General features: G+C 40.1%; 1 long non-coding RNA gene across 2 annotated transcripts in view; it reads right to left on the bottom strand.

The window, feature by feature from the left end:
• LOC124551284 overlaps nucleotides 1-23,013 on the bottom strand; it is a 47,120-nt gene that overhangs the window by 14,322 nt on the left and 9,785 nt on the right. For both annotated transcript variants that reach the window (XR_006967800.1, XR_006967801.1), the window contains exons 4-7: nucleotides 22,850-22,933; nucleotides 15,919-15,972; nucleotides 15,669-15,749; nucleotides 9,333-9,498 (exon numbers count right to left, since the gene is read on the bottom strand). This is a non-coding gene — a long non-coding RNA (uncharacterized LOC124551284). The remainder of the gene's footprint in view (nucleotides 1-9,332; nucleotides 9,499-15,668; nucleotides 15,750-15,918; nucleotides 15,973-22,849; nucleotides 22,934-23,013) is intronic.

The raw sequence follows: 23,013 nt of genomic DNA on the forward strand, positions 1-23,013 counted from the left end.
GCCCCAAGAGAACAGTGTACGGAGGATGCCTGTCCTCCAACAGGTATCGTACGCTCTCTCCAGATCAAAAAATACTGCTACTGTTTGGCATTTCCGGAGAAAATTGTTCATGATATAAGTGGAGAGAGCAACAAGATGGTCAACTGCAGAACGATGCTTTCGGAATCCGCATTGGACAGGTGTTAAAAGACTGTGGGATTCCAGCCACCAAGCTAAACGACAATTTACCATACGCTCCAAAACCTTACAGACACTACTCGTGAGAGAAATGGGGCGATAGCTAAAGGGGAGATGTTTGTCCTTTCCAGGTTTCGGAACAGGAACGACGATAGCTTCCCGCCATCGTCTGGGAAAAGTACTGTCGGTCCAAATTCGAAAATAAAGGCGAAGGAGGTAACGCAGACTATGGGTTGATAAATGCAGCAACATTTGGACGTGGATACCATCCGGTCCTGGGGCGGAGGAGCGAGAAGAAGAGAGTGCATGTTGGAGTTCCCGCATGGAGAAAACAGTATTGTAGCTTTCGCGATTTTGAAAGGGGAAAACAAGAGGTCGCACTTCCGCTGCACGTTTCTTCGGGAGAGAGGCTGGCGGGTAATTTGAAGAGCTCAAAATGTCAGCAAAGTGTTGACCCAATGAGTTAGAAATTGCGACGGGGTCCACTAATGTATCATGCGCGACAGTGAGCCCAGAGACCGGGGAGAAACTAGGCATGCCAGATAACCGTCGAATCCGACTCCAAACTTCCAAGGAGGGAGTGAGTAAAGAAGTCCCAGCTTGCATTTTTGCTATCATGGATGACGCGACGGCATCGCGCACGGAACTGCTTATAGCGGATGCAGTTTGCCAAAGTAGGATGGTGGCGGAAAACGCGAAGAGCACGTCGCCGCTCATGTATTGCGTCACGGCATGCCTCGTTCCACCAAGGAACTGGGGAGCGCCGGGGCAATTCGGAGGTGCGTGGTATTGAACGTTCCACAGCTGTAAGAATTATGTCGGTAATATGTGTGACCTCATCGTCGACGCTGGGAAAGTGACGGTCGTCGAATGTCACTAGAGACGAAAAAAGTATCCTATCGCCTTGGGTAAACTTCCAGCATCACGGGCTGCAGTCTAAGGACACATGGAAAGTGGTCACTCGAGTGTGTATCACCAAGGGCGAACCATTCGAAGCGCCGAGCTAGCGGAATAGTACCGACCACTAGGTCCAAATGAGATAAATTTGTCGTGGAGGCAGACAGAAATGTGGGGACCCCAGTGTTGAGGCAAACTAGATCTGCTTGGTGGAAGACGTCTAGCAATAGTGAGCCACGTGGACAAGGATGTGGAGATCCCCAAAGTGGGTGGTGGGCATTGAAGTCCCCAACCAGCAAATAGGGGGGTGGAAGCTGACCAAGAAGATGAAGGAGATCAGCTCGTGCCATTGGTGTGGACGATGGAATGTATACAGTACAAAGAGAGAACGTGTATCCAGAAAGGGAAAGACGGACGGCGACAGCTTGGAAGGAAGTGTTTAAGTGGATTGGGTGATAATGGAGAGTATCATGGAGAAGAATCATGAGTCCTCCATGGGCTGGAGTGCCTTCAACAGAGGGGAGATCATATTGGACGGACTGAAAATGAGGGAGAACAAAGCGGTCATGGGGACACAGCTTTGTTTCCTGAAGACAGAAGATGACCGGCGAGTAGGATCATAAGAGGATCGACAATTCATCCCGATTGGCTCGAATGACGCGCATATTCCAGTGGATAATGGATATAGAGTGAACAGAAAATGGAGGAATGTGACCAAGGTTGTTGTCAACTCAACGACTGCTCAGAGCGTGCGACTGACAGCATGGAATGGCATTCAGCCAGAGACAGAAGACCCTGATCCATAGGTTTTTCAGGAGCAGCTCCTGTCACCAGCGATCGGCCGGTTGATCGGCTGCCAGCAGTGCGCCTCGGTGACACAGAAGACGGCCGAGGGGGATTTCCGCCAGGTGGTGCTGTAGATGGGACACGCCTTGGCAGAGAAGGAGATGAACTGGGTTTCTTTGTAGCCTTCTTGGAAGTATGATGTTTAGATGAAGGAGGAACTGATGGTTGTGAAGTTGGGGTACGTAAAAAATCTTCACGAGTATGCTCTTTTTTCGAAGTCGTGGTGTCTGACTGTTGGGCTCGAGATTTAGCAGAACCCGACGAAGGGTGAGCCAGAGAGTGGGCAGGCGAAAGTGGTGAGATTGAACGGGCGATCTTCGCGCTGGCCGATCTGACTATCGTGGCACTAAAGGTGAGGTCACAAGTCTGCGTGGCCGCCTCCTTTGTTGGCTGAGAAGAAGCAAGGACAGTGCTGTATTTTCCTGTCTGAGGCACGGTGGGCTGTCGACTGGCGAATAATTTTTGAGCAGCAAAGGTCGAAACCTTTTCCTTCACTCTTATTTCCTGCAAGAGCTTTTCGTCCTTAAAAATGGGGCAATCTCGAGAGGAAGCAGCGTGGTCACCCATACAGTTGATGCAGCGAGGGGATGGAGGTGGACAAGCACCCTCATGGGCATCCTTGCCACACGTAACACTTTTGGCCGGATTGGAACAGAACTGGCTGGTGTGATTGAACCGCTGACACCGATAGCAACGCGTAGGGTTTGGGACGTAAGGGCAAGCGGAAATTATCTCATAGCCTGCTTTGATTTTCGATGGGAGTTGAACTTTGTCAAATGTCAAGAAAACAGTGCGGGTTGGAATGATGTTCGTGTCAACCCTTTTCATAACCCTATGAACAGCTGTTACGCCCTGGTCAGACAGGTAGTGCTGAATTTCTTCGTCGGACAATCCACCGAGGGAGCGTGTATGAACGACTCCACGCGAGGAATTTGAAGTGCGGTGTGCTTCAACCCGGACAGGGAAGGTGTGGAGCAGTGAAGTACGCAGCAATTTTTGTGCCTGGAGGGCACTGACTGTTTCTAACAACATGGTGTCATTCCGTAATCTGGAACAAGACTTTACAGGACTTGCAATTGCGTCGACACCTTTCTGAATAATGAAAGGGTTGACCGTGGAGAAGTTGTGACCTTCGTCAGACCAAGAAACAACAAGAAACTGTGGCAACGATGGAAGAACTGTCTGTGGCTGAGAGCAGACATAGTGGAAGGTGAGGAAACCATTGCGGAAGAATCCCCCATGATTACCGGCGGCTCCGATGGCGCGCTCCTCCCTTGTGGGTGCCCTCTCTGAGGGCACTCCCGCCTTAGGTGATTGTTCACACCTCAGGTCACACCTCCCGACAAACGGACGGAGGGACCAATCGGCACTTTCAGAAGGTATCAGCTCGGGTAATCACCCCTCCCTGGGCCTGGCCATTACCAGGGGGTACGTATGTGTCCTACCTGTCTACCCGGGGCGGGGAATTACGCGTTACCCCGTCACCGGCTACGCACAAAAATGCGTGGGTCGGCCTTCAGACACGCACAGGGAGGAAGAAAGAGAAAGGGAAAAACAACGAAAGAGAAAGGAAAGAGGAGAGGTCTCAAACGCCGCAGCGGAGAAAAGGGTAAAGGGAAGAGGTATGGAAAAGAGACTGACAAAGGAAGGATGAAGACATACAAGCAGAGAAGGCGGGGAATGGGGTACATTTACGAGCGTCCGTCTCCGGACGTAGGCACAAACCATACTCCCAGAGGGGGAGAAAGGGAAGGGAAGGAAAGAGCAAGAGGCGAGGGGAGGAGGGGCGTAGATGGGGGAGAGGGAAGGATGCGGAAAGGGAAGGTATGCAGCCCGGAAAGAAAGGAGGGCCACATTAGCTCGGGGTCCCGTGCTCGCTACGCACGTATCAACAAAAGAGTTGTGGACCCCCTGGGGGGTTCTGTAAGCATCAATAGAAGTGTGGAGGGGCTGCAGCACATGAAAGGAGGAATTGCATTCCATGGTCGGTGGACAAGTGAAAAGAAATGTAATAATTTGAATTAGCAGCAATACTGACAATCCTGAAAAGAGATAAGTGTTTGACATCAGGGCAGGGGTTTCTGAAGGAGCTAGAACTGTTTCCACACTGGACACACTGGACTGTCAATGAATTCTCTTGCATAATGGCAGCAGGTGATCTAGACATGAACTCACTGAAAGACAACTGTGGTACTGAAACAGCCCTACAAGGTGCAGTGAAATTACAGAGAGACAGATCATGTAATTATCAATTTACCACTTTACAGTCGAGTTACAGGTCTTAAATAGAGCCACTGCAGATTGTTATGGGATATTACTAAAGCACCAGACAAGACACAAATGCTACACAACAGCTTTAATGAATTGCGACAAAGTCAGCAAGCCTACGCAAACTGCAAAGATTATTTAATAGGAAACAGAGGATGATAATCAGTTTGCAGAACATTGGTCTACAACATAAATCTTGCATGTCCAGTAGTAAGCAGAAATAAAAATGGAAAGTAAAGCACACACTAGAACACAACACACATAATAAGGAAGAAGGAATAACTAGAAACTACAGTTAATACTTGTCAGATTAAACATGCAAGTGAACTTTGGTACCTATAGGGACAAGAAGAGATAATCCAAGTAAGTGTTCGAAGAAACCAAATTGAATCAGAACAAAATGGGCTGCACTAATATCACAGAGACTGTATGGTCACACAAAGAAAGAGTAGATGCAAGGAACAATGGGAACGTAATAATCAAGAATAATGGGAATAAAATCATGGGCTCTCAGTAAACCAGTAACATTTTAACCAATTAATTATGTAAAAGTCTACTGTCACAAAATGCACACAAAGTACTACTCACAAGACAATGTTTATTCATCATCTGACTCAGTAAAAATAGAACACAGTTTAAAGACAGTCTACTGAGGGACTAAACAATATGTCTGCTGAACTATTTAAATGCTGTCTGCAGTGGCTAGCAAAGCCTACAGCTCTTCTTATCTTAGCTATGGAAGAAGGAATATTCACATTACGTTTAAGAGGACAATGTTAAGTGATACTAGTACACAAAGACGGCAGTCAGGAAGATACAGGAAATTACAGACCAACAACTACTACACCAACATTATCTGAAACAACAGAATGTAACTGAAGCCAATAGTTAATATTATAGGTGAAATATGCCCAGCATGGGTTTAGGAATTTTAGATCTACCAGAACAACAGCTGTCTGTTTAGTTTTTGTAACTAAGGCACTAGGTTTGTGGCATATTTCTTGACTATTCAGTGGGCATTGTGTGTGCCACAACATATACTACTAGATATTCTCCTTGACTGTGTACTGGGGAAGGGGGCTGGTATAAAATTATCCATGGAAAATGAAGATGTGTGGAAAGAAAAGTCAACAGCTCTATTACAAGTATCTGTTCAAATTTTTAATTTATTTAAACAGCGAAAATTCTAGGTCAGAATATAAACATTATTATGGAAAGGATACATTGGTACACACTGTGAAGACAAACCATTGAGATCCAGATAGACATGATGGAAAGACTGACTTATCAGCTTTCAGCCAAACCTTCTTCAGAAAAGACACTCTCAAGTCCCTATTCCACACTGTGCCTAAACCGCAGACCTGTGCACCAGCGCCCCATGCATTCATTTCTGTAACTACCGGCAGGTTCACAAAGACCCATTACACCATGTGGGATATACCTGGCATGCATGCACATGGAACATGAACAGAACTGTCTTATCTCTTGTAGTCATTCGTTCTACTGCACGAAACAAAGGTGGACTGTGTGACATATTGGAATGCCATCCGTTTGAATTATTCATAAGAAAATGAATATCATTATTTATCAAGTAACTGTTATTCTCTTATGTAGGTTACTACTGTTCTGAATTAAAGACTCAACAGTTAGTTTTATATTACGACACTCGGTTGCACGGGTATATCTATTTACACAACATTTTGCACATGGAGTACCCATCTGCATTTGGAGCTATTGCCCTTTGCCGCGGGAGTGACAGTAAATCTTCGGATGAGGGCAGAACGACAAAAATAAAAATCCAGATGTCATCAAGTTGGAAGCTGGCTGAAAAGGAGGGACAAAGGCAGGGGATTATATTCACTGCTTATGAAAGAACTGAGGGTCTAAGATGTGCGCGAATTTCGGGGCTTCGTGAGGATGGACATGGCCTGTTTCGAGAAGTTGCTGTCTATAATAGAAGATGGAACTAGCAAGTGTGACAGTCACGAGGAAGGCTGTCTCACATTCTCGAAAATAAGAATTAATCCATATGTTTATACATTTCATGATTTTACCAACCTAAATCACAAATAAAATACCGGTAAATGACCTGTTACATTGCAGGCTGGATTTAACATTATGTTTACTGGCGACTGGGCAATCTTAAGAGTCTGACTTTTAGCCACAGAATAGCACAGCACACTATTTCAAAAGTTGTTGGGGATATATGCACTGCAGATTGCAACACTTTAAAGAACCAGTACTTAAAGGTGTACTTGTGCTACTCATCCATGTTTGGACTATGTATGAGTGGGCGCTACTCAGTTTCACAGTCATCTGTCACACTACGCGAAACTGCAAGGACTTTCTCCCTTTCACTGCCAGTTTCTTTTTTCTGGCATGCTGAAATAAAGGACGAGATGCAATCACATCAAATATGAGCTTTCATAAGATAAGGTATTACGATACAAATCAAAAATCACCATATAACTTTACACATATATTACTCGGGAAGAAATTATTTTCTACTACCTTATTACGATACAGTGGGTCATGCATACACCTTTCCTCACTGTATGTCTGATTTAGGACACTTAATGCCTCTTTGCTCCATTTCATTTCTAGAATACGAAGTCTAAAAATCCTTTCGCAAACAGCTAGTATGAGAGAGTCTACTGCAAAAGAAAGTTCAGAGGTAGCAATCGTGTACACTCGTCTACTTTGGTGAATGAGTGCACATTTCTCTTTTCTGATGAATGCTTTGACTCAAAGCTTATATATAATAGTCTTCATCATGCCTACCTGGAAATCAGGATGTCATCTTTATAGTGAATAGCAATCTATCCTTTCCATAATAATTTTGAATTTCTTTCATTCCTCGTCCTACACATCTGGTTCTGTACGACGAAAAGGAAGAGCGAATCTCCAAGTTATGGAGTGGGTCAGTACATCAAACTGACGTCCGGAAATTAATGATGGACAATTAAAATGTACACCAATTCTATCTATGCAACATTCTGCTTTTGTATATTAGCTCAATCAACATTGTAACACAAGAATCAGTTTAATCATTTTTCAGGAATTTCCGAAGAATGTGTGCGAGTACTTTACCTACTGCTTTTCCTTTTTTACAGGCAAATGATGTGCATCAAAGTAGGTGGAAATGCTTCACCTCTTGTAATTACAGTTTAACAGTCAACTTACAAACAAAACATTCTCAAAATATGAAACTGGGAACAGTCACTTCAATAATATTTATCTTTTATAAAATATTAACAAATCCACACATAAGCAAATACATGATAGGAAAACTATTTGAAAAATTCTTTGGAGCTAAAATAATTCCAGGGTGTGGTTATGGATATGTACTCGAGATGGGACAATAATAAACAACATCTGCCGTGAATCGAGTTTGTCGGGTTCAGCTTAACTGGTGGCTGTCCGACCTTTGCTTAATGTGATTCAGAAGAATAAAGACCTTCAGTTCAGCAACAATAACTTTATTGCGAGCGCGTATATGACAACACCCAGCATGCATGGACTGATGGGGAGTTACAAAATTTGCTTCCAGCCTCTACAGAAGGATCCTTAATCCTGGGAAAACTTCCGTGGTTATTAGAGAGAAAACAGTACTTGTCCTCACAAGCCAGGAGGCACGGAACTACTAATTAACTAAAAAAAACAAGGAATAATAATAATAAACAGAACGTATATAAAAGCTAGAAAACACAGCGCCTCTAGACGCTGGGCGCGGAACTACGCAAACGTCGTGTACAGTAATTACGACCGCACTGCACTGCACACACACACACACACACACACACACACACACACACACACACACACACACACCGGTGAGCTTGAATTAATGCGCGGCAGTGTCGCTACAAGTTCAACAACATTTCTGATGAAAAAATGTCACTACAGCATACACATGGACACTACTAACAGCGTACCATGGGCTACTTAATTCACAACACACATACAAACATAAGTGAAGCTAAAAAAGAAAGCTGTAAGATATACTAAAATATGACTTCTTAAATATTCTTACAGACAGATTTATGGAACCAAACATTAAGGCTAAAGGGCACTTTCAGTGTCAGCAGCTCCCAAATTGTGTGCAGATGTTGGCAAATTGTGAATGTTGGTCACAGCCAAACAGGTGATTGTATTCAAGAGCCAATGAGAATCACTGAATTTAATGGCTTTCTTCAGTGGAATGCACAAATTAATTACATTTCTTTTCGATATGCAGAGCACCAGAGTAATTTTTGGTTGTATGGTTATGAATTGCAAATTTGGTTACTGTTTTATGTACTTTCTTAATGACAAAACTGCTGACAGACTGACCTGTAGCATAGTCCAAGGCCTATGTTAGGTTTGAATGTAACACTGGTTGAGGTGCCCACAGCCAACAAGAAAAAGTGAGAGTTCTAATAGCTTGACAGGTAGTGTAGCTGGAGAGAGATGTTCATCATTGCAATAACGTACTGCTTCTTATTTCTGATTTTGTCTCAAATTCTGACAACTTAGTCAAATTCTGATCTAATGGAACAAAAGCCAACTAACTTTACTGACAAACTATTAAATATAGGTATGAGCATTCAGGTGGGCTACTGACAACTAACTCCTGACTCATCAGATTCAGTTCTCATTGTTTGTCAAGAGAGTTGTTACTAACGTCAGTACACAATGCTAAAGCCACCAACAACCTAAGTGCAATTTTACTAAAGACTAAACAGTATGATCACTGCAATGAAAGGAAATCAATATTTAAGTAAAAACTAAGTGTGCTGCATTATTAAACACATACTTATTATTTTAACACAAGGGAAAATTGTAATCAAGCTGAAGCAAATCTGCTAAAATTGACCATCAGAATCCATAAACGCAACATGCTTCCTACACAGTAATCTGCCATTGTACACACAGATGAAACCAAATATGGCTGTTTTCGAAGTAAATCTTTAATCCAGTGTGTAACAGTACCTGGAAGCTAAACATTATGTAACATACAGAGAATCGCTTCTTTTGTTTATATATTCATGTAACTGTAATCCTGAACTACATTTAGTCATGATGTGTCAAGTATCATTATTTGAAAGACAAATGTTACTACTAATCATGCATAAAAATCAAGGTCATATTGATTTAATTCTTACCGTTATGTGTTCAGGATTAACATCCTTTGTCAGTACTTCCCTTTCACGTGCGCACTAGAGAATGTGGCAAAAATCCCTCATGACAGAGATTCATCCACATCCTCTCTGCTTCAGTGTGGGTGGAGAATCCAAAATCCATTTTACACCGACAGAGGCCACATTTTACCTGCAACATTACACTTGTTAGTTCAACTGCCACCAAATCAGTAACTACCAATAACTATATCTTATCTTTCACTTTTTATATAATTCCGTCATCCTGGGTGACAGGATATGGCTGAAGCAAATTACAGACTGTTATTTTTGATACGTATAACATGTGGAAAAGATAGCACTAATATATTTGGGTGAGTATTCTGTGCCATTTGAATTTGGAGGGTGCACACTCAGCTAATTCTATTTACTGTGGCACACTTACTGGCAACAGTCTGGTGCAGTCTACAGTATGCCACAGCAGCACACTATTTAGAGCAGAATATGACAGCAGGTGATTGCAAGACTATTACTAGGCTAAAGGCTGTCTAAAATAAAACCATCCCAATGCAAGTTTTGTGGTACCAGTTTGGTAGCTTATTCAAAACAGTGCCAAATTCTGTCACGTTCAATGTAACATTCATTAACCAGGTCAATGTATTTCATGTCAGCCTGATTTAGTTTCCGGCCCACATTAATTTCGGGCACCCTGTGTATCCTCACATACCGCACAAGCATCAGCACTAAAACATTTAATTAGCCATCCATCATGCAGTCCGTAACGAAGCAGGACGGATTTTAAGAATGACCGGACTCTTTTTAGTATATTTTTTATCTCACTTATAATTTTTTGATAAAACTAGTAACCAGGTTGTGCAAGATGGCGGCTAGTGTCTATGTACAGTGTTCATGCGAAAAAAGTGAAAATTACACCGAACAAAACAGTGTGTGCACGAATTGTAGTGATGAAATCAGAAAGGTAAATGATCGTGTAAGTAGTCTGCATCCAACCATTAATACTCTGATGAGCGAACTAAAAAAACTTGCATCCGGGAAGTGTGAACCTACATCAAACTTGCCTCACAGTTACCACAAAATTCCAGGCAAAGTGAAAAACAAAGTCCCTCATTCTCAACGAAGCTTATTGTATGAGCGTAATATCGTGTTTACAAGCAGATTCAGTGAGCAATCAACTGTGCAAGATAAGAAAGATTGTGAATGTGATAAAACTAACTTCTGAGCCGAATATGAAACTGCAAATACTTTGTTGTGCTAATTTGTGGGTCAAATGACATATATAAAAACGAAACACTCAACAAAGCAAAACAAGAACTAAAAAGGTGTTTAGGACAGTTGACACACACAAATGTTTCAGTGCTGAACATCCCACATCGGCATGACTTGCCGTCTTAGTCATGCGTAAATAAAGAAATAATCAATGCCAACCAACAAATTTCATCACTTTGCAAACATTTCAGAAATGTAGAACTCATGAATGTTAACAATATCGGACGCAGACTCCACACATTACATGGATTGCACGTTAACAACATGGGGAAAAAATTGCTCGTCGAAAGAATTGAAGAAATTATCATTAACAGGCATCAAACACTCAAAAGTAATATCATCCTGGATTGGCCCCCCAAACATTCGAAGGAAACAACGCCAGCAAGACCTCACTCACCAACATCAACAACAAAAGAAGGAACAAGGTGCCTCCAATATTCAGGCACAGCAACAACAATGAATGCAGTAACAGCTCTACCAATTGCAGACCCAGCCCTAACACCAGCAGCAATATTATCAACAGTAGGATCAGCAGCTGAACAATTACCAGGGGAGCCAGACACAGAAGAAAACCCTGTTGCAGATGATAGTAGAAGAATAGGTGCAGTCAGGAAAAGGAAAGCAGTACTTCCAGCACACCTCAATGATTTTTTATTGACAAGGTAAAGGTAAGTGATCAATTAAATATGCCAAAGCCTAACAAATCCTTTAATTTCATGCTGATTCATCAAAATGTCCGATCATTGCTAAACAAATTAAGTGAAGTTGAAATTATATGTACTGATGAGCTACAAAACACTTCTGTAATGTGTATAACTGAACACTGGCTGCCTAAAGATGCAATGTCAGTCACAAAACTTGCAGACTTCAATCTTTCATCATCATTCTCTAGAAGTACATCCAGTCATGGAGGGTCATGTATATTTGTTAAAAGTGGCATTGATCATTCTAACATAAAACCCATTGAACTGTTAGCTGAAGAAAAAGTTTTTGAAGTATCTGCAGTTGAATACTCTGCATTAAAATCAATAATCATCTGTGTATATAAGAGCCCGGATGGGAACTTCAATGATTTCTGTCATCAACTAGAAGCAGCTTTAAATACTACAAAAAACTTCAACAAAACAGTGATCATATGTGGAGATTTTAATATTTATTTTCAAGAAATATCAAAAGACCAGCAAGGCTTGATGACCCTACTGGAAACATGTAACATAAAAGCCACCATAGACTCTCCTACAAGAGTTACACCAACAACTAGCTCAACAATTCATCAGATGTTAATAAACACAAATGTAAATCACAATTTCTGTGCAGGAAATGTTAATACTGGCTTCAGTGATCACTATGCACAGTTTATTGCTTTGCACACACCAAGTGAAACAACTGAGAAAGAAGAACTTGTAAAAGAAGCAAGGAAATTCACTAACAAACACGTAAACCTTTTTACACAGAGACTAAGTGAAGAAACTTGGTATTAAGTGTATACTTGTGAAAATACTAACAAAAAGTTTGAAAAATTCATGAAAATCTTCATGTTATACTTTGAAGCTGCATTTCCATTAAAAAACAAAAATGTCAACCTAACTTCAAAAAGAACAAATGGATTACAACAGGTATTAGCATCTCTTGTACAGAGAAAAGAAGATTACATGATATAGCAAAGACACAGAACATGCCTCATGAATTTCATTTGTACCTGAAGAATTACAAGAGGATCCTCAAAAATGTTGTAAGGAAAGCTAAAACTGTGGTGTCACCGCCAGACACCACACTTGCTAGGTGGTAGCTTTTAAATCGGCCGCGGTCCGGTAGTATACGTCGGACCCACGTGTCGCCAATGTCAGTGATAGCAGACCAAGCGCCACCACACGGCAGGTCTAGAGAAACGTCCTGGCACTCGCCCCAGTTGTACAGCCTGCTTTGCCAGAGACGGATCACTGACAATTACGCTCTCATTTGCCGAGACGATAGTTAGCATAGCCTTCAGCTACGTCATTTGCTACGACCTAGCAAGGCACCATAGCCTTTGATAATTATTATTGTGAAGCATGTATCATCAATAGCGATGTTCTACAAATGTGGATTAAAGTTAAGTATTCCAGAAGCTATGTACTATTTTTGGCTACTATAATTCCTTGTCATTTTCCAGACCTCATGCCAGCCTGCGTGAGCTTAAACGCGTGCTATTCGGCTACCCGTCCTAGTGGATTGGCTATCGGGTCAGTCCACTACAAAAACGATAGCAAATGACAAATACATTGAAAATTCAAAATCAAATCTAAAGCTATATGTGAAGTTATAAGAAATCAAACAAGTGAAACTAACCAATATAAAAATATGAACTTATGTTATGAAGGGAAAATGATTTCTTGATCAACAGAAATTGCAGGGACCTTCAACAAATATTTTGCAAAGGTAAGTGAACAGTTGATGAGTGGACTGGAAGAACACAACAAATTATCACCTCCATCATGCAATAGTGTGAGAAATGTGTCTACCTACATCTTTGTTCCTTTCACCCATAAATACTGAAGAAATCATGCCAGTTATAAAAACCTTGAAAACAGGGTACTCATGTGGAATTGATGGAATACCAGATGCAATTATTAAAAAATGCTGTCTTGCCTTAGCTGAACCCTTGACACACTTGTGCAACAGCTCACTGGCATCAGGAACCTTCCCTTCATGCATAAAAAAACAGCAAAACTGAAACCACTCTTCAAAAAAGGAAATCCGGAATGTGTTTCAAATTAGACCAATAGCCCTACTGCCTGTATTTTCAAAAATTTAGAATTTTTTTTAAAGAGATTGTCTGATTTCTTAATAAAAATAAAATTCTCTCTCCTTCACAGTATGGCTTCAGGAAAGGCTATTCAACTGAAAGTACAGTATTTGAATTTCTTAATGAAATCTATACTAAACTGGATGCAAGTGAGTTTGTGACAGGCATGTGTCTTGATTTATCTAAAGCTTTTGATGTCATTGGCCATAATGCCCCACTGCAGAAGCTTGACCAATTAGGAATTAGAGGTATATCCAATGAGTGGCTCAAGACATACCTATGTTGTCGCAAACAGGTGGTTGAAGCGCAATATTCTGACCATAACAAAATCAACTACTACTGTTCAGGATATGAAAATGTGAAATACGGCATCCCTCAAGGATCAGTATTAGGACCAATTCTGTTTCTCCTCTATGTCAATGATCGTATGTACAACAAGTATTGCCAAACCACCCTCCAATTTGCAGACAATACAAGCTTCCTTATTAGTGGTAAAACATAAGAAATACTAAAATACTCAACTATTCAAACAATGAACAGTGTGGAACAGTGGTTCAGCTATAACAAGCTAATTATAAACAAAGAAAAGATAGTAGCACTGAACTTCTATAATGTAAAAGGAAGACACCACCCAAACATAGAAATAGAACTTAAGGACAGAGTTCTTGAAAGTGTTGACAGCACAAAATTTCTGGGACTCTAGCTCCAGAACAACACAAAATGGGAGGTACATATTGAATATTTGAAAAGAAAACCTGTTACATGATATGGATCTTAAAAATTTGTTGCAGCAAAGCCAGCCTGTTAAATGTATACTACTCCTACGTGCATTCTGTAATTAAATATGGCATAATCTTCTGGGGCAATGCAACAACAAATATTAAACCTTTCAGGATGCAAAAGAGAATATTAAGAATTATTGAAGGGGTAAACAATACGAAATCATGCAGACCCATATTCATAAAACGGTCAGTTCTTCCTCTTGCTTGCATTTTTATCTATGAAACATTAGTTTTCATCAAACAATATATTGATAGTCCCCAGATATCTTATTAAAAATGAAGATATATATGCACACAATACAAGGTAAAAATCTGACCTTCATATGAAACAGGCGAGAACATCATTGTGCCAAAAAGGCACACTGCATACTGGCAGAAACATTTTTAATAATCTACCTAACCATATTAAATAGCAAGTAAACTCTGTAGTTTTAAGGCTGAAGTAAAGGCATGTTTAACTGCTCATTGCTTTTACAGTCTGACAGAATACATAAACGCCAAACAACAAAAATAAAAATAAATTATGAATATTCTACATTGTATGTTGTCTGTAATGTTTGTTGTATGTATGAATCTCTGCTAAATTACTTCAATATCCAGTCCTTAGGTTTGCAATACAAACGGTATTTTATCTTCTAAATAACTAACTATGTCCAATATACTTCTATATATTCTATTCACGTAGGATTTTAAGGACTAAATAAATAACCTGCTCATCCGTTTTAGTCATAAAAAACTATTTTTTGAAGCCAGAGCAATTTACTGAATTCTAATGTCTCCCATCCATTGCCTCATTCATGTTACTGATGATTATAGGCTCTTCATAGGACACAAGAAACATTGTACATGATACATTTAATGTAACATCACCATGCAGTGTCGGTAAGAAATTATTAATGATGTGCAAAGAGGTAACGTGCACTAAATTTATGAGTCCCACTGGTATCTCAGACAGATCAGTCTCAAACACTGTCTCACTGTGGTGGAGCAGAATTGGAGGTATGAAGCTACAAAGAAGAAGCAGCAACTACTCGTTCAGTTAAACAGCCATATATCAAATAAGGCTAATATACGTATTGTCAGTGACCAGCGTTAATTTGACAGTCCCTCCACCTTCAGAACAGGTTTACAACAGTGCGGCAGAATGATAAAACTGCCCCTCTGTTTCTCGGGTTCCAAGCTCTCAGTTGTACATGCACACACACCAACAATAATGGTCATGTATCAAATGGGCCCAGTAAGCTGCAACATCAGCAGTATAATCATACCTGCCAGTCACTGACTAGCCTGTCACAACTGTCTCCTTTTGTATCTCATGTCCCACTTCTGAAATATGGGTTGCTTGTTAAAATGGTCTTTCACATTTACACCTCATCCCGAGTCCCAATGTCTGAATTATCAGTGCCTAACTTGAAATGTCACTTTCTAGTTCAGTTACTTTACTGAAATAATAGGGGTACTGTTAGATGAGCAACTGTCAATGATGCACTGAACACAATTACACTCTACCCGTGGAATACTGGTGCCCATGGATTCAAGGTGGATGTGGGATAAAGGTCCACAGGATGTGGACCTGTCTCGCTGAGTGCACTGTAAAGACATAAAAGTTGCTGATATTAATTTGAGACAGTTTATCAACAGAAAATTCTATTTGGCAGTTGACACACTACAATTACATTTGAAAACTAGCACAGCATCAAGTATGAGTATTAGGTGGACAAGAAGAGATTTAATTATATCAAACATGAGTATACCGTACCTCGCGAAAATTGGCGCCTCTCTATTCAGGAAGTATTTTTGTGTCTCTCTCGCACTGCAATTGAAATATTTGTGTTACATTAGGAAATATCGTTACAGCCAAAATGGTGAAATGAACATATTTTAACATACAATCAAGCAACTACTTACATCTGTAATAGGGAAACCAAAGATAGCTAAGTCAACATAAATACAATAGCAATTCACACCATTGTCTCACATGCCATAGGATTTCAACAGTTGGACAGATATAGGTAGTTATAAAAATAGATACATGGTCGATGCATGGATATAAACAAATACAACTTCAGATTGTATGCAGACATTTCCTGCACCATTCATTATGCTGCTAAGATAGCTGTAATCATTTCTGAGTACGCAGCTGTGTCATTAGTTCTTGGACTTCAATAAGCAATACCTGAACGGAGAAGCATGAATTCAATTATCACCTCTGATATGGGACCTTGAGGAACAGCTGCAATGGAATGCGTTTTTGCCATACACATATTTTGTGGTATGCGTAACATGTAAAATCCTTCACTCAAGCTAACCAGCATCTAACAATTCCTTTTATCCAAAATCAGCTGATATTTTGTCTATGCAACAATTTCACGATTTGGAAAAATATCTATGCTGAGGGCCACAAAAAATTGGACACAAACAAACCATTACCTACGTGGGATGATTCCTTGTTAACACTCTCAATTGTGCAAACCGCAAAGTTAGATTATGGTGAAGCATATGCCATTAATGTATGCCTTTGTGTATGGAGTCTTATACCAACTGAAACGATCATCATGTCAGCAAATGTCAGAACAGGAATGAAACTAAATCAAGAGTGGGCAGACAACATCACACTAGCCTCAGTACGTGGCACATTGACTAATATGAAATTACACAAATCCACAATGACCATTCTTTCAGACAGCTTCAAAAGAACACACACCACACACTCAAAACTGATTTGCCTCAATGGGCAATAGATCTACCACATTCAGTGTCCGATCTCCTTTGGGAATCGGAAAGTAGTAAGCATGGAGGAAATGAACGGGGACTGTAGACAGGTGGCACAAGGTAGGAAGAGGCGTGCCAAGATAGCTGCGATAAACATTGTGTCTGGGTGGCGCTGTGGTTCCCAACTTCGAATCCCAGGCCAGCACTCATATTCACTCATCGCCACTGATGCCGCGCAGAGTCCTGATGCAGCACATGTCAATATTCCTTTCCCTCCCTTTCACCCCTCTCTCCTTGAATTTACATAATAAACATAAAAGACACTGAATGACTCCATAAAATGAAGTTTGCCGATATAAGCACGAGGATTAAGAGAACAAACAGCCACAAAAACAGGCTATTTGTTCAGGGAAAACACTTTACCTTAATACTGCAATTCAAAACAAATGAAGACCAGTTGAGGGCTGTTTAGTACTCATAAAAACCACTATTTTACTATTTTTATCCCATTTTCTACAAAAGCAGCTTATGCATATGACATTGGAAAAGTCTACCGGTAAGTAGGTTACAGAAGTGAAAGCAGTTTATGCGTACATTAATACTGCAAATAACACTTAATTCATGATGTGTGCCCACTGTACATTTAATAAAATTAGATATTTTCGAATGGTGTGAAAGCAGCGATGCTGCAAATTTGATGTGAGTGATGTATAATTTTCTTCTTTCCCTGGTAAAGTGGTGGTGATCCATTTTTTTAAATATACTGTGCTTCCCTTCTACTTTTATTTTCTGTAATGTAGGTACATGGTTAAAAGAGGAATACCAGAAATCTTTTTCATAGTTTTACATAAGAGTAGGCTTTCATCCAAACATGATTCTAACTGCCTTTGTTTTGCAGTTTCAATGTGCTCATAGCTGCTTTGAAGTTTCACAAAAGTGACCCCATATTAAAGGTGAGAATGAAAGTAGGAACTGTATGCATTCTTAACAGTTTTCTCACTACACCAGGATTTTAGTAAGCCGACTTGGCAACAGCAATGTTTCTTTACACTGCATACATTTGCTCTACACTGTACTATTGCAACCTTCTGAGACGGTGCACCTAAGGTTGAAAAAAAATTTGGAAGTAGGCTGCAAAATAGAAGAAGTGTGGAAAAAATCATGAGAGGATGTATTTCATGCAGCATTAGATTTTCTCCCTTATGGTTTTGGGAGGCACACTACAAACAATTCATTCTATCGCTACTAATCTGTTAAATTATAAAGTAAATTAGCTTTGATTATGTGAATGTTTAGCATTCTTTAGATTCTCACATCGATATTAATCTTAGTACAAAACCAGGGTCTTCAACAAACGTGACAGCAACACAGGCTGTGCATGTACAATGGTCCGTCTGCCAGATATTTACGTATTTTTTGGGAAGAGAGGAAAGGCTTTCTGGAGATGAATGAACAATGTTTAACCCTTCTGTGGCCATTGCCCTCAATTACAATGCACGCTGCTTCCAACAAAGAATGCCGTCATTGTGGTAAGGTGAGGTTTCCTTTGACAATGAGTGCTTATGTTATATTTCTCTTACAGTTATACAGTTCAAGACTGTTAAAAAGAGTAGACCTTCTCAGAACCTGCTGCTTATTTCTATTTTTATTAGTGTGGCAGCACCTATGGTAAGACACTGTCACTTTCTGGTTGATGCATAAATAATACTGTAGTAGTATGTGTAGGTCAATACTTTATTGTATTTTGTGTTCCAGTGCATCAAAGCCTGCTGTCCTCATTTGCCAACACTTCCTTGGTAAATGTTCTGTATTTTGTTCTTCCCAGACTTCTGAACAACAGTAAGCATCACTGGAGAGGAAACTCAAGATATGCTGGGAAATGTAAAAATAAAACACATTCTTCGGTTGTACGTAATGAAATTCGTGTATTTGTTGTGTTGTCGATCTTTACTGGCTATCAAATTATGCAGTGAAAGAAATTATTGGTCTGAGGATGATGACCTTGGTGTTCAAACGGTGAAAGATTCTTTGAATCATAATAGGTATCTTGAACTGAAACCTGAATTATATTTCAATATGGGATACATCTTATAAAGCAATTTATCAGACTCAAGTCCACACACACTTTGGATGTAAACCATGGGCCTTAAATCTTCTTCTATATACTGGGAAGGACCAGAATGATGACAATGAGGATCTACAGTGAGTCCCAAAGTACTTTTGGATATGTTGTCCTTTGTCACTAATTATTAGTCATGACCACATCCACCAGTAGGGACTAGGCTTCTGTACATGTGCCACCCTAAGAGAAAGCAGAACAAAGATGTCATTCTTATCACCAGATAAGGTAATGAAAAAGAAAGGTGGGGAGGGGAGGTTCTCAGCTTGATTTGATAGAGAAGGAAATCTTTGTCACAAAATGGAATGGTAAGAAGTATGTTGTACTAGGAACTGATTTTGACCCTGTACCCCCCACGGTCAAAGTCTAACGTAGAAATTCATCCCAGAAACAAAAGCTCAGTATTCCAAAACAACATGCACTGAACACACAATAATATCATGGAGGTGCCAATCTTCATGAATGTCTAAAAAGAGAAATACACAATTGCAGTACATGGTTAACAGCGATACCGGTTCCTTTTTGTTTTTACAACAACTGTAGATATGATGGTTACAAATGCACAACTGGCTTCCAAGAGGGGCAATGAAGGAACTTCTCCCAGGGAAAGGGTTCAGAAAACAAATTGCCAGAACATATCAAATGTCAACTAATGGAACACTTATGAATCCCTTGTCATGCCCCAGCACGATACGACCACAAACTGTGTGTCAGAGAAATGAGAAAAGCGAAGATTATGCCAGTCTGAGAATTGTAAAGGAAAGGCTAGAACATATTGTGGTGAGTGGAATGTTACGCTCCCTACCAAATGCTTTCCAAACATAGCATTTGGCCTTAATTAAATTTTTGTTTTGGAAAGATGATAGGTTAAATCTTTTATAAATGCGAGTTATTGTAAAATAAACAATAATAGTGAAATGTTATCAGTTTATTATCAATTTCCTTATACTACCCGCTTTCCTACAAAGCAGTGTAAGGTGAAAACTGCCAAGCACTTAGCATCGTAAAATGAGAATGACCCAATTTTTTTTTTTCTTTTATGCCCTAAGTAAATTAAATTTCCTCATATTTCCATAAATTGGGCCACCAGAATACTGTTTTCCAGAAATTAAGAATACATGTAAATTAATAAGAAACTGAATGCTATTGGGTTGATAGAATTGTTGTTTAATTGTCCTTTAGGAAGTTTCTTCTGTTTTTGTGGATGATAACTGGTTTTATCCATAACAACACTATTCTGTTATGAACCACATGAATTTCCTATACATCACTATTCTCTTCTTGATAACTGGATTTCCAGGATGCAAGTATTAGCCTGCAGTGATATTCAGATTACCCCACTGAAGTTTTCTTTGCCCGACAGTGCTTTCATCCTGCCATTACCTTCCGAATCCTGTCGAATGTGTTTTCTGGCATCATCTTTTTGATTGAGCCAAAGTGAAGATCTTCCTTGACATTTTGTCTTATCTGAAAACTAGCCCTGGCTACTATAACGTCAGAAACTCCGAATCAAAACCAGCCTTTCTAGCCTTGCACTTTCTGTACCAGTGTTACTGTACTGAAACATGTGCCACCTTTTGCTTCAGAAAACAAGCAGTAGTCATAAAATTCCAACCAGCACAATGAACGATGTATTGCTGGAAATCGTCCAAATAAGTGACAGTTCTTCATTAGTATCTTTCCGAAGACAGAAACAACTTATTGACCACAGTATTCCATTGCATGTACTTCTGCTAAGCTTCTCAGTAAAATTTGTAGTGGAACACCACATGCTTTGGGTGACTCAGTCTGTTGTTCCAATGCTATTTCACCCCTTCTGTCATTATCTTTAAGCTTGTGAAAAAATTCAAATCCCTCATATGACTACCTCTCAAACAAAATAGCAATACTAACCAATGCACATCACTGCTCTCTTTGCAGACACTTCCACGCAATGATGACACAAGCAAATGCTGGTTACTGTGTAGCACTAAAATTGCACAACCATGCCAGAAACAGCACAAATTAAGTGCAGTATTGCCACATGAATACTCTGAAGGACAGGTGTGGGTCGGAATGTCATTACTTCATCCAATGTTCCCCAAACAGCACTTTTAGCAGAAATAATACTATGCCAACGGTGTGAGCTTAGAATCACAGCCAGATCAGGCTACCCCAAAGTCTTCCCTCTGCTTTTTAGATCCTAAGGGAAGATGAGGGGGTGAGAGAACTGACCTAGACCACACCACCCAGGGGCCACCCTAGCTGATACCTAGTACATCAACAAATGCCAATGAAAAGTGAATAAAAACCATTTTAAATTCATTTAAACAAGGGTATACCATACATCATAAATATCAGGTCATCTGGATGCTCAATTGTATGCTCAGTTTTGAAAACTAACAAATTGAGAAACATCAGAAAGGATCATAACACCTAAACAACAAATGTATACCCACATTAACTGAGCATGTAAAATTAACGTAACTAGCTTTGTAGAGCCAACTTCTATAGTTTTCAGTGCCCTTCACACATGGCCAATGCACCAATTACAAATCCTCTTCTGGAAGACAATCCCATCTACTGGAATATGCAACATCAAACCTACCACAAGATTATAAAAATGTAAACCCTTATGCACATCTCACTGGTACTACACAAAGCTACAATTTTCTCAATATACCCAACAGACTAATCACAAAGATAATTCTGTTACATTCGTGGTACCAATCTTCAATTTTGCATATCAGTGACGAAAGTAAATTATCAGGAGCTAGAGCTAAAATCTGTGTCTTTGACAAGAGAAGCTAGTGTTGAATGTTTACTACCTTTTTATCAAAACACCCTAACCAGCATTTGATAACAGTTCTGCTAATGTAATATTGTTGTTGTGGTGTCACTGCCAGACACCACACTTGCTAGGTGGTAGCTTAAATCGGCTGCGGTCCATTTAGTACATGTCGGGCCCGCGTGTCGCCACTGTGTGATCGCAGACCGAGCGCCACCACAAGGCAGGTCTCGAGATACGGAATAGCACTCGCCCCAGTTGTACGTCAACTTTGCTAGCGACTACACTGACGAAGCCTTCCTCTCATTTGCCGAGAGACAGTTAGAATAGCCTTCAGCTCAGTCCTTGGCTACGACCTAGCAAGGCGCCATTAGCTTTACCTAGTTAGAGAGTTATCGTATAAATGTCTCAAGAAGAACGTTGTAAACCAACAAAGAATAAAGTTAAGTATTCGAGGAGCTGCATACTTTTCTTATTAGCATTTAATAGTTATCCTGTTCCAGACTTCACGCCAGTCGGCGTGTGTGTACGCGTGCCTTTCTTTCGGCTACCCGTCACTGTGGACTGGTTGCCTTAGCAGTCCACATCAGTTGTTACATAGATAAAGTAGACCACTAGAAGATGCAAACTTCCCAGAATCCAGAGCAAGTAGAATACAGAGAAGAATGCCTTCCTCACAGTATAGCACTTTTGTGAAGTACCCGAATACCAGGAGGTCGTAACTGGCAATTTAACAGTGGGACAATGAAGCACTTGTTTTGGAACTGAAGAGTTCTGACTATATACTCCACAGCTAAGAGCTCAGTTTTATGAGTGACTGAACAATACACAAACACTAAAGAATTACCTCCATTAGTAGAAACAGGTTTTCGTATCTAAGTATACATAGCACTCACTGTAGCCATAGCAATAAACTTACCCATAATAACAAAGCTTTTCTTATTTGTGAATTTCAGTGTTTCATTAATAATTATCTCATAACGAAAATAAATTGATATTGCCACATAATATAATTAGCACTGCCAATCAGGCAAACATGAAACAAAGCATCAGAAATAAGCTTAATAAACCATTCTATTACACAAACCATACCTGACTTCCACCAAGCCCTCAGCAGTACATCCTGGACGTACGACTTCCAGCCTGCTCTGCAGAATAGATTGTCTGGTCTGCACACTGCAAAAACAATGTTAACTGTCAAAGCAGGTTTTTTCAGTGCAGCAATGGTAAGAGAAAGTTTGTAGTAAAAACCAACA

The sequence above is a fragment of the Schistocerca americana genome, chromosome 9 (genome assembly GCF_021461395.2).
Source record: "Schistocerca americana isolate TAMUIC-IGC-003095 chromosome 9, iqSchAmer2.1, whole genome shotgun sequence".
Lineage (NCBI taxonomy): Eukaryota > Metazoa > Arthropoda > Insecta > Orthoptera > Acrididae > Schistocerca > Schistocerca americana.